The sequence below is a fragment of the Octopus sinensis genome, linkage group LG24 (genome assembly GCF_006345805.1).
Source record: "Octopus sinensis linkage group LG24, ASM634580v1, whole genome shotgun sequence".
In the NCBI taxonomy this organism is placed as follows: Eukaryota; Metazoa; Mollusca; class Cephalopoda; order Octopoda; family Octopodidae; genus Octopus; species Octopus sinensis.
The window spans coordinates 12,458,962-12,470,841 of record NC_043020.1 but is presented as its reverse complement, the minus strand read 5'-3'; the positions used below and the strand labels follow the sequence as shown (position 1 = coordinate 12,470,841).

Genomic DNA, 11,880 nt, shown 5'->3' with positions numbered 1-11,880 from the left:
AGTATCGCTCAAATAAAAGGATTAGTGTAATCGATTTATCTCCCCTTGTACCCTTAACACCAGATCATTTTTATTCCTGAGTTACCATTTCCTTCTGTTTAATCTTGGCACCTGGTATCTTAAGCTAATTAACATATTTCTTGAAATTTTGAAAAGAGAAAAAAAAACCCACGTGCGTCTTCCCCAAGGTTTTACCCACAATGCATACGAGAAATGGTGGCTGTAGAGGCAGGTCGTTACTCAGTCTTTTGGACGAAAGACTACGGTCGCCTGTTGGAATATTTACATTAAAGTTTTTAAGTAAGTCATTAAATTTTACTTATTAATTGTTCTATATATCTTTTAGCCAGAAAGAGATTGTTTTGACTTAATTGTTCACGTAAAATCGTTTAACAAAAAAAAAAAGTTATATGGCTACATAAAATGGTTTGATAATCTCTATAGGGCGCGGGAAAAGTAATGTTCGCTGCATGATTTGGTTTCGAGAAAAAGAAATAGGCTCTACATAATGGTAATGTAGTTTTACCAAAACGACTGTTGATGATGTAATATCGTCTGTTTTTACTCTGATCTTTTCCCTCCATAATATCGTCTGTTTTTAATCTGATGCTTTTACAGTGCACGCTAGTTAGGGTTAGAGTTACGCAGAAAACGGGTGGTGTACGTATTATTTACCTCCGCCAGTTAGGGATAGGGTTGGTTTGGGTTAATTTTTAGTTCCGACTTACACAAGAGCCGCTTATACGAAATCACAGTAGATGTCGTAAAATTAGACTACCTTCCTTTTAGGTGCGTCGGGACCTCTATAGTTAAGTAGTACCCCAAAATATTTTGTACGAATGTTCACTACTTTACAAAAACTATATCAGCAAAGCATTTGCTTCTTTAACACTGTTTCAGAACATTATCGCCGTTCCCTTTGAGCATATAAAAGACAGATTTGGCCGGGGAAAAATGAGTAAGACAAGATAATGTAAATTTGCCGCTTCGGTTCTCCAGAAAACAGACTCACACACATCATTATTGATCCTTAGACATCAGAAAGATCAGAAATGCAACAAAAATTTAAACCATCTAGGCTAAAATGATTGAAGATAATGGACAAATGGCACATGATACTGGAATTAACGAAACTCAGCTAAATCTAAAAATTTAACACAATATATTCTCTATAGCTTTTCATGAGCTGCTGGAGTGGCTCCGTTCCTGATATATTTAAAGAGAAGAAATTATTGAAATTGGTCAGTAATAATTTTCTCCCAGTTTAGGCATATTTTAGAATTTAAAAATTAGTGTAAGGGAAAAAAATTGACTTTGCAATCCAACAGAAAAAAAATATCGATTGTTAAACACCAAAAATATCTAGATATTCTATTAGTAACAGCAATGTAAATTATTAGTTTCTGAAAATGTAAATCGACTTTTATAACAGTAAAACTATTTTCTGCAGAAGTCAGTTCCTGCTGACTCTGTTTCTTTATAACTCATGCATATTTTTTAATGAAATGTATAGGATTACGAGGTTGTAAATTACGATTATCTAAATATAATTTGACAAGAATTTCTTGGGAACAGTCGGGGACACACGCAGAATTTGTTATTGCATATCTTTCAATGAATTTTTCATTGAATACGTTTTCGAGGGTGTAGAATACAATAATTATCTTATGATTTCAACAAAGTTTAATCGGAATCCGCGTCGGGAAAGTATCCTTGAAAAATTTCATTGAAAAACATATTTGAAGGAAAGTTTTGGATGAATATAGTCGGGGAGGGGAAAATTTTTATAGTTATCTCATGTTTAACTCAGTCTGAGAGTCAGTCGCATGAGTATTCGGTATAATGAGCACGCCGCTGGAGTATTCTTTGACACTTATTGTTGAAATTCATAATTAGTATCACTACATTCACTATATATATATATGTTTGTGTGTGTGTGTCTACGTGATGTGTGTCTGTGTGTGTCTACGTGATGTGTGTCTGTGTATGTCTACGTGCTGTGTGTGCGTGTCTACGTGCGGTATGTGTGTGCGTGTCCACGTGCTGTGTGTGTGTGCGTGTCTGCGTGCTGTATGTGAGCGTGTCTACGTGCTGTATGTGAGCGTGTCTACGTGCTGTATGAGTGCGTGTTTCTACGTGCTGTGTGTGTGTATAAACGTGTGTATAAGTCTGTATTCATGCTTTGTATACATACATTCCTTTGTATTTATCTCTATGATTGTGTATGTATTTGTGTGTGTATATGTGTTCCTATGTTCCTTTATTGGCGGGGGAGTCTATCAACGCATGTGCATGGATACACACACACACACACACACACGTGTGCGTGCGGTGGTAGCTCTACCGTCCCAGATACAAGATTGTGGGGAGTCTCACTTGTGGGAATCGATCACTGTTTGGGAATAAAATATTTTCCAGATCTGAAGAGAAAAACCAATCTTTGAGACCCACAGCTCCAAGTTATATTGAAGATGTGCATTCGTCATGATTAACCCTCACAAATAGAGAATTCATTCCAATAGCCAGTCATAATACATCAACTATATGCACGAAGCTGTAACGTGTTCAAATCGCAGGGGCAATCTTTCGGTATTAGTAGACGATGTCATTCACTCAAACAACGTTCCCTTTTTTTTTGTTTCTTTTCTTTCTGTATACTTTAGAAAAAATATATAGGCGCAGGAGTCGCTGTGTGGTAAGTAGCTTGCTTACAAACCACATGGTTCCGAGTTCAGTCCCACTGCGTGGCACCTTGGGCAAGTGTCTTCTACTATAGCCTCCGGCCGACCAAAGCCTTGTTAGTGGATTTGGTAGATGGAAACCGAAAGAAGCTCGTCGCATATATATATATATATATATACGTACGTGTGTTTGTCCCCACAACATCGCTTGACAACCGATGCTGGTGTGTTTACGTCCCCGTAACTTAGCGGTTCGGCAAAATAGACCGATAGTACAAGGCTTGCAAAGAATAAGTCCTGCGGTCGATTTGCTCGACTAAAGTAGGTGCTCCAGCATGGCCACAGTCAAATGACCGAAACAAGTAAAAGTAAAAGAGTAGGAGTAAGAGTTATGACATAGATAAAGTGGCTAGGCTAAAGACAATTGCACGAATGCTGAAAGATTGCCGTAAGCGCGTGTCAACAGGTCTGTATATATGTTTATTTGCATCGTAGTGTGCGTGCCTGCGTGCATGTATATGCGGTCTTTGTACGTGTGTATGTATGTATGTGCATCGTGTGTGTGTGTGTGAAGGAAAAAAAATGTGAAGTGAATAGAAATAACTGTGACACTTTGACATTCGTAATATTTCAAGTGAGGGGGGGAAGGGGGCGGTGAGAGAATATCAGATAACCTGAGGTGGGGGAGGGGGAGAAAGCAGACGAAAAAAGCTGTTGCGATTGGCCGTTTGTAGTAGTTTATAATGATGATGGTGGCGGTGGTGGTGACGACTGGTAGTTAAATAGGGGTGGGTGGGGTGGAGAGGTTGTGGGAAAGAACAGGTGTTTAAAAATAACGGCCAAGTGACAACACACAACACACAAACATGCAATCACCATTTAGCATAGAATAAGATTACACGTACACACACAGAGAATAACAGATGATGAATGAGATATTGAAGAATTTAGAGGTTTTGTGGGTGGTCATTAATAAAGCAGTGACGGCCGTGTGTGTGTGTGTGTGTGTGTGTGTGTGTGAAAGAGAGAGAGATAGATAGAGAGAGACAGAAAGAGAGAGAGAGAGAGACAGACAGACAGAGACAGAGTGTGAGACAAAGAGAGAGACAGACAGAGAGAGAGAGAGACAGAAAGAGAGAGAGACAGAAAGAGAGAGACAGAGACAGACAGACAGAGACAGAGTGTGAGACAAAGAGAGAGACAGACAGAGAGAGAGAGAGACAGAAAGAGAGAGACAAAGAGAGAGACAGAGAGAGAGAGAGAAAGAAAGAGATAGACAGAAAGAGAGAGATAGACAGAAAGAGAGAGAGAGAGAGATAGACAGAAAGAGAGAGAGAGAGACAGAAAGAGAGTGAGACAGAAAGAGAGTGAGAGAAAGAGACAGAGACAGAGATAGAAAGAAAAGTTTGTTATGGTAGTGGTGTTTTTGGAGGTATGTTGGCGGCGGTGGCGGCGGCGGTGTTGTGTATAATGATAGTAAAGGTGGTGGTGTTGTCTATAGTGGTGGTGGTGTTGTCTATAGTGGTGGTGGTGGGGTCATATGTAGTTGCGATGGCGGTGGTGGTGATGTCTTCCGCTGCTGCTGAAGATGATAAATGGCTTTGTTTTGAAACCTGTGACATTTAACAAGTCGCCAACTGTTTCTGCACGCGGTGTGGATTGCGCCCGTGCGTACGTGTGTATGTGTGTCCACGTCTGCTTGTACGTGTGTGTGCATGTGGTGGTCTGTGTGTTGAGCCTCCGTCGGCCAATATCTAGAGTCCCGGACAACACGTGTCTGCGTATATGTGCGCATGCCTATGTAGAAAAAAAAAGCGTGTATATGTTCGAGTCTATGCACAACTGTACACCTGTACGTTTATCCGCTTGTAAATGTATGTGTACATTGTGCATGTGATGGGTCTACTTGTATAATTATACATGTGAGTATGTATACTTGTGTGTGTGTGTGTGTGGTAAGTAGCTTGTCTACCAACCACATGGTTCCGGGTTCAGTCCCACTGCGTGGAATCTTGGGCAAGTGTCTTCTGCTATAGCCTCGGGCCGACCAAAGCCTTGTGAGTGGATTTGGTAGACGGAAACTGAAAGAAGCCTGTCGTATATATGTATATATGTATATATGTATGTATGTGTGTGTGTTTGTGTGAGTGTGTTTGTCCCCCTAGCATTGCTTGACAACCGATGCTGGTGTGTTTATGTTCCCGTTACTTAGCGGTTCGGCAAAAGAGACCGATAGAATAAGTACTGGGCTTACAAAGAATAAGTCCCGGGGTCGAGTTGCTCGACTAAAGGCGGTGCTCCAGCATGGCCGCAGTCAAATGACTGAAACAAGTAAAAGAGTAAAGAGTATGTTGTATGCGAGTAAGTGTGTTTGAGTGTATGTGAGCTTTAAGGATTAAGCTGTTGGTACTGATGTATACAAAAATATATATACTACGTAGGAGTGGCTGTGTGGTTAGTAGCTTGGTTACGAACCACATTGTTCCGGGTTCAGTCCCACTGCATCGGCACCTTGGGCAAATGTCTTCTACTATAGCCTCGGGCCGACCAATGCCTTGTGAGTGGATTTGGTAGACGGAAACTGAAAGGAGTTCGTCTTATATATGTATAGGTATATGTGTGTATGTATGTGTATACGTTTACAGGCGGAGAGACTTACAAGCAGAGAAAGGGAGAGACTGACAGATGGAGAGAGGGAGAGACTGACAGGTGGAGAGAGGGAGAGACTGGCAGGCGGAGAGACTGACAGGAGGAGAGAGAGGGAGAGATTGGCTGGCGGAGAAAGAGAGAGACTGACAGGCGGAGAAAGGGAGAGACTGACAGGCGGAGAAAGGGAGAGACTGGCTGGCGGAGAGAGGGAGAGACGAACAGAAGGCGAGGAAGACTGACAGTAGCGAAGATAGACGACAAAGGGAAAAGATATTGGGGGTAGTAGAAGGGGAGAGAGAGATTATTGTTAGGCGTTAATGACCAGTAAGATATGCCTTGTACAGAATCTCATTAATTCGTGAAAGAGAAAGTGCGTGTATATATATATATATATATATATATATATATACTCTTTTACTTGTTTCAGTCAGTTGACTGCGGCCATGCTGGAGCACCGCCTTTAGTCGAGCAACTCGACCCCGGGACTTATTCTTTTTGTAAGCCCAGTACTTATTCTATCGGTCTCTTTTTGCCGAACCGCTAAGTGACGGGGACGTAAACACACCAGCATCGGTTGACAAGCAATGCTAGGGCGACAAACACAGACACACACATACATATATATATATATATATATATATATATATATATATATATATATATATACATATATACGACGGGCTTCTTTCAGTTTCCGTCTACCAAATCCACTCACAAGGCTTTGGTAGGCCCGAGGCTATAGTAGAAGACACTTGCCCAAGGTGCCACGCGGTGGGACTGAACCCGGAACCATGTGGTTGGTAAACAAGCTACTTACCACACAGCCACTCCTGCGCCTATATATATATATATATGTGTGTGTGTCTATAGGTAGCTACTGTTCCAGTCTCCCCTCCACCACTACCCCAGCATGATTATATACAGGTGTGTATGTGTGTGTGTGTGTGTGTGTATATATGTTTCACATTAATTACGAGAACAATGTCTAACATCAGAATAGCTTTCAAAGAGAGTCTGTTACAATTTGTTATGTTTACAAGTGGAACAACAGTTTTCGGTGAGAAATAGTTGTTGCCGCGGAATTAATCAATAGATTTACATGCGTGATGAAGACACCTGGCCTTTCGTTAGATGATTACTTGCAGGTGGGACTTCTGAAATTTGATCACGTTAAGTTCACCGAATGTAATAAATATTGTGCTAAATATATCGCCGATCAATCATTTTACCGTCGGCTAAGTACGTCAAAGTTAATTAAAATATGGTCCCAATCATTTCGCAGCATGTTAATTAAAATGACAACCGAATACATCATCGGAAAATTCATCGTGACGCACAGAAGACATTAAAGTTTTTTCTTTTTATTGCTAGGAAATAATACATTCATTATGCAATTCTTGGTGAGTGGGTTAATATTTACGGGTATTTTTCTTATTTTTTTATTGCCCACAAGGGGATAAACACAGGGGGGGGGACAAACAAGGACAGACAGAGGGATTAAGTCGATTGCATCGACCCCAGTGCGTAACTGCTACTATAATTTATCGACCCCGGAAGGATGAAAGGCAAAGTCGACCTCGGCGGAATTTGAACTCAGAACGTAGCGGCGGACGAAATACCACAAAGCATTTCGCCCGGCGTGCTAACGTTTCTGCCAGCTCGCCGCCTTCCAGCAGACAAAATACCTATTTCTTTACAAGCCACAAGAGGCTAAACACAGAGAGGACAAACAAGGACAGACAAACGGATTAAGTCGATTATATCGACCCCACGACCCCGGAAGGATGAAAGGCAAAGTTGACCTCGGTGGAATTTGAATTTAGAACGTGACGGCAGACGAAATACCTATTTCTTTACTACCCACACAGGGGCTAAACACAGGGAGGACAAACAAGGACAGACAAACGGATTAAGTCGATTACATCACCCCAGTGCGTAACTGGTACTTATTTAATCAACCCCGGAAGGATGAAAGGCAAAGTCGACCTCGGCGGAATTTGAACTCAGAACGTAGCGGCGGACGAAATACCACAAAGCATTTCGCCCGGCGTGCTAACGTTTCTGCCAGCTCGCCTACAGGTATTCTTCTTGGTATAGTTGTAGTAAAGTCAAATCAACATCATTTATTTGGACCTTTAAAAAACATTGAGAAAGCCGAAACGCTTCACAATCATTCACCAGCGAAAGGGGGGCAAACTAGGAGGAAAAGAAACAACAAAAACTTGGTTTTGTATTTATGTTTTGTGTATAAAAGTCGAATCTTTTCGGTTTGAACGGCAGTTTTTTCTAGCGGTGTCATATGAAATTGTCAACCATAATTATGACCCTAGTATCGATCTATTGCATTTCAATCTATTTTAGGGTTGGTTGGGGGGGGGTATCTTTTTTTCTTTACAAATGTAAATAAACCCAATCTGTTTCTTAAACGAGGGATATATTCATACGGCACAGAATGTGTTTTACCTCAATGGACATCATTGATTGGTTGAAATTGCATAAATTGAAGAAAAAACAAACAACAAATATCCTACAAACTATGGAATTTTCTCAAAGCCAAGAGAAAAAGATGTTTTATAAACACATTCTACCAGTATACGAAGTTAAAAATTTTTTTAGTTACGTGGAAATTATTTTAAAAATCTGCCGTTAAAACCAAAAAGATCCTAAATGTCTTACCAAAACTGAAATGAACCTCTCCCCCTCTTCGCCCAAGGTTTAAATCTGACCCTGATCTTTCTGCCCATTGCAGTGTAGAGACAAAAGGTCAAAATGCCACCATTCCTGAAGCCGTTATCTTCAAAGTTCCATCTGCATACCATTATTCGGCTTTGAACAACAACAAAAGGTTTCTTTAAACAGAAAATAATATAATTCTGCTTGGTGAACAATCATTACGATTTCGAAGAAAAGGGCCAGCTTTGTGTTCTATATTCAGGTGATATCCTAAACAAGGATAAAACTTCTACAATTGGGAAGAACAAGTGTTGTCAAATTTGGAGGGGTTTAGGATGTTTCTTTTCATTAAAAGTTGGTGTTGAGGGCAGCTAACTCACGGACGGCTTAAAACAATCCAGCAAACTTGGTCAACGATTCAACGAAGTGTTTTGCGACTTATGTGTTCATGCTCAGTTAAATTTTCAGTTTAGCTGTTTCAATACAAGGAATATTATATGATTTTATGCTTCTACTCGTTTGGAAATGGAATTTTCGTATGTGAATTATTGCAAGACAATATGTATATTTATAATCTTTTCTGTTACGGGAAGAAGGCCTAAAGTAGTGTATGTGTGTGTGTCTTTGAAACTGTATGTGTTCCTCCACCCCACCACCACCACCGCTTATCAACCGGTTTTGGTGTGTTTACGTCCCCGTGACTTAGCGGTACGGGTAAAGAGACTGATAGAATAAGTACTGGGTTCAGTTCATTCGATTACAAATTCAAAGCGGTGCCCCAGCATGGCTGCAATCTGAGAACTGAAACAAGTTGAAGAATAAAAGAAGCAAAGTATATACAGCATGGATTTTATATATATATATATATATATATATATATATATATACATGCATATATGGGTGCAGGACAACATAAAAAAACGTTGAACACAATGAGAAACGAACTTTTTTTAAACAACGAAAAGAAACAGAGAAACATGGCATACAACACGAGGAATATTCCCCTTCTTCAGTTGTGCCTGTTTCATCTACTCCGCGTTTGGAAGGTAAGGACAAGACGCGACTTCGTTGAAACAGTCCTTCCCGCAAAGCAAATTAAAATTTGGGATTTTTTGCGGAGGGTGAAAGTGGTAACAAGAACAGAACAGTAAGAACAAAACAGTAAAAGACAGAGCAATGAGAACAAAACAGTAAAAACAAACAATGAGAGCTGTTAAGCCAAGACGATGAGAAAAATTATTCTGACGCTTAAGGAGACAGCTTATGAAAGAGACAGGATAAGCAGGTCTGGTCTTTGTGAAGATAGCAGTCGGAAAGATGGCATATATATATATATATATATATATATAGATAAAATGTACAATCGCACGCGTCGTCGGTTTTCTCCTGCTTGTAAATCTAAGAGTACAAAATTTATAAACTGGAGCCAACATGTATTCTATCCAACTGCAGGAAATAAACATCTTCGAAATCCCACTGCACTTTCTTTAAAATGCACATAGGTATATATTACTGTATTTCTATGTACTCTCAAGAAAACGTGTGGTCGCGGCTGGAACGTGAATTGATCATCGCTCTATTTGATCCGGGCATCTTAGGGTTAAACTACAACACAAGCAACGACGTACACTACACAATCGCTGACACTATACTGCAATACATTATATTCCAATGACTTAAGACCGATATACTGTATTGGTGTAATTCATTAATCTTAAGATTGATATGACACAATTCATTAATCTTAAGATTGATATGACACAATTCATTAATCTTAAGATTGATATGACACAATTCATTAATCTTAAGATTGATATGGCACAATTCATTAATCTTAAGATTGATATGACACAATTCATTAATCTTAAGATTGATATGACACAATTCATTAATCTTAAGATTGATATGACACAATTCATTAATCTTAAGATTGATATGACACAATTCATTAATCTCAAGATTGATATGACACAATTCATTAATCTTAAAACTGATATGACACAATTCATTAATCTTAAGACTGATATGACACAATTCATTAATCTTAAGATTGATATGACACAATTCATTAATCTATTTCATTAATGTATTAAGACGTTGGATGTGTCTCACTCATCATGTCTTCCATCGACAATGTACAGTACAGTTTTTTGCTCTGTTGTGAACGGCGAACTACGGAGTGAAATGATAAGATGTTTATTGATCAGGAAATGTTTTACGATGCAGTGCTGTTAATAATAAATGTATAAACTGTTAGAAGCAACTGTAAACAGTTGATTTAGGTCATGTCACTTGATGCAGGCGTACTTACAGCTAGATTGGTGTCTAGAAAACAACTGGCAAACAAACGAACTCACCACCACCACCAACTCATCAACATTTCCAGCTGTTCTGTCAGCTATAGGTTATCGTGACACATTGCGAGATGCCTTCGCATTCTACGTGAAGTACTGTGTGATATCATGACATACCTTGACGTGTCGTAACAAGCCGAGGCACTGCATCGGCGAAACGGAGGTATTTCGTTTTACATATCTAAAATGTAGGAGGAGTGGCTGTGTGGTAAGTAGCTTGCTTACCAACCACATGGTTTCAGGTTCAGTCCCACTGCGTGGCACTTTGGGCAAATGTCTACTATAGCCTCGGTAGACCAATAAGGCCGATTTCCCGCTTTCCGTGGTGTATATATTTCCCTCAGAACAGGATGCCGGCCGGCCGCAGGATTACTCATTGGCCCCTGAGTGGACTGGATCAACGCGAAAGGAAGTGTTTTGCTCAAGAACTCATATCACCTAGTCCATGAATCGAAACCACAATCTCATTATTATGAGTTCAGCACCATTAACCACTAAGCCACGCGCCTCCGAAAAATATGGAACACTTCACAAATTTGTGTGTCATCTTTGTGCAGGGGTCATGTTAATCTCTGTAACGTTCCAATTTTTGTATATGTACGGTCGAAGCGATTGCAGACATTACTGAAATTTTGTATTAGGATCTTTGCTATTTTGAACTTCTGTGCATGGCCTGAACTTTATATCTAGTTATTTGCACTTTACAGTTTACATTTGATATTTGGGATTATACGCAGCAATCTTCGTATCTGGCGCCTGGTATTCTGTTGTAGTGATTTGGGACGGATTGTCTTCTTTTTGCAAATCTGCTATTCGCGAGTTAATTCAGCATTTAGCGGGATGGCATGTGCTGCATTAGACACACATACCGCGCTCTCTCTCTTACTCTTTCTTTCTCTCTTTCTCTCTCATATATATAGATATAGTAAATCCCAAAAATGAAGAACAAACACAAAAAAACAACAACACGAAGACGTGGTACATGTAAAGTATTAGCAGATGCTTAGGGAAGGAAAGAAAGGTGGTTTAACGTTTCGAGCAAAACTCTTCTTCAGAAACAGAGGAAAGTCCAATACAAAATGAAAACGGAGGAAGAAAATCGCTAACGAGTCACATGTGGTTACATTTTCAAATTTATATATATATATATATACTCGGAAGTGTTGGGCTTCCAGCCGGGCTTTTCGTGACATTCTTAAAGCCGGGAACTGTTCGTCACACCCTCGTGTGCGTGTGTGAGTATATATATGTATGTGTGTATATATATGTGTATGAGTATATATGTATTTGTATGTATATATGTGTATATATGTATGTGTGTGTGTATTTATATTTGTGTTTGTTTATATTTGTGCATGCGTATATATAGGTTGTGTATATATATATATATATGTGTGTGTGTATTTATATCTGTATATATGTATATTTATGCATGCGTATATATAGGTATATATATATATATGTGTGTGTGTATGTATGTGTGTGTACATATATATATGTGTGTGTATATATATATATATATA

General features: G+C 39.5%; 1 non-coding gene across 1 annotated transcript; it reads right to left on the bottom strand.

Moving 5' to 3' along the window:
- Positions 1–10,869: 10,869 nt before the first annotated feature.
- LOC115224151 lies at positions 10,870–10,977 on the bottom strand. Its single transcript, XR_003882852.1, has one exon. It is a non-coding gene; the product is annotated as a U6 spliceosomal RNA (small nuclear RNA).
- Between the last annotated feature and the right edge of the window lie 903 nt (positions 10,978–11,880).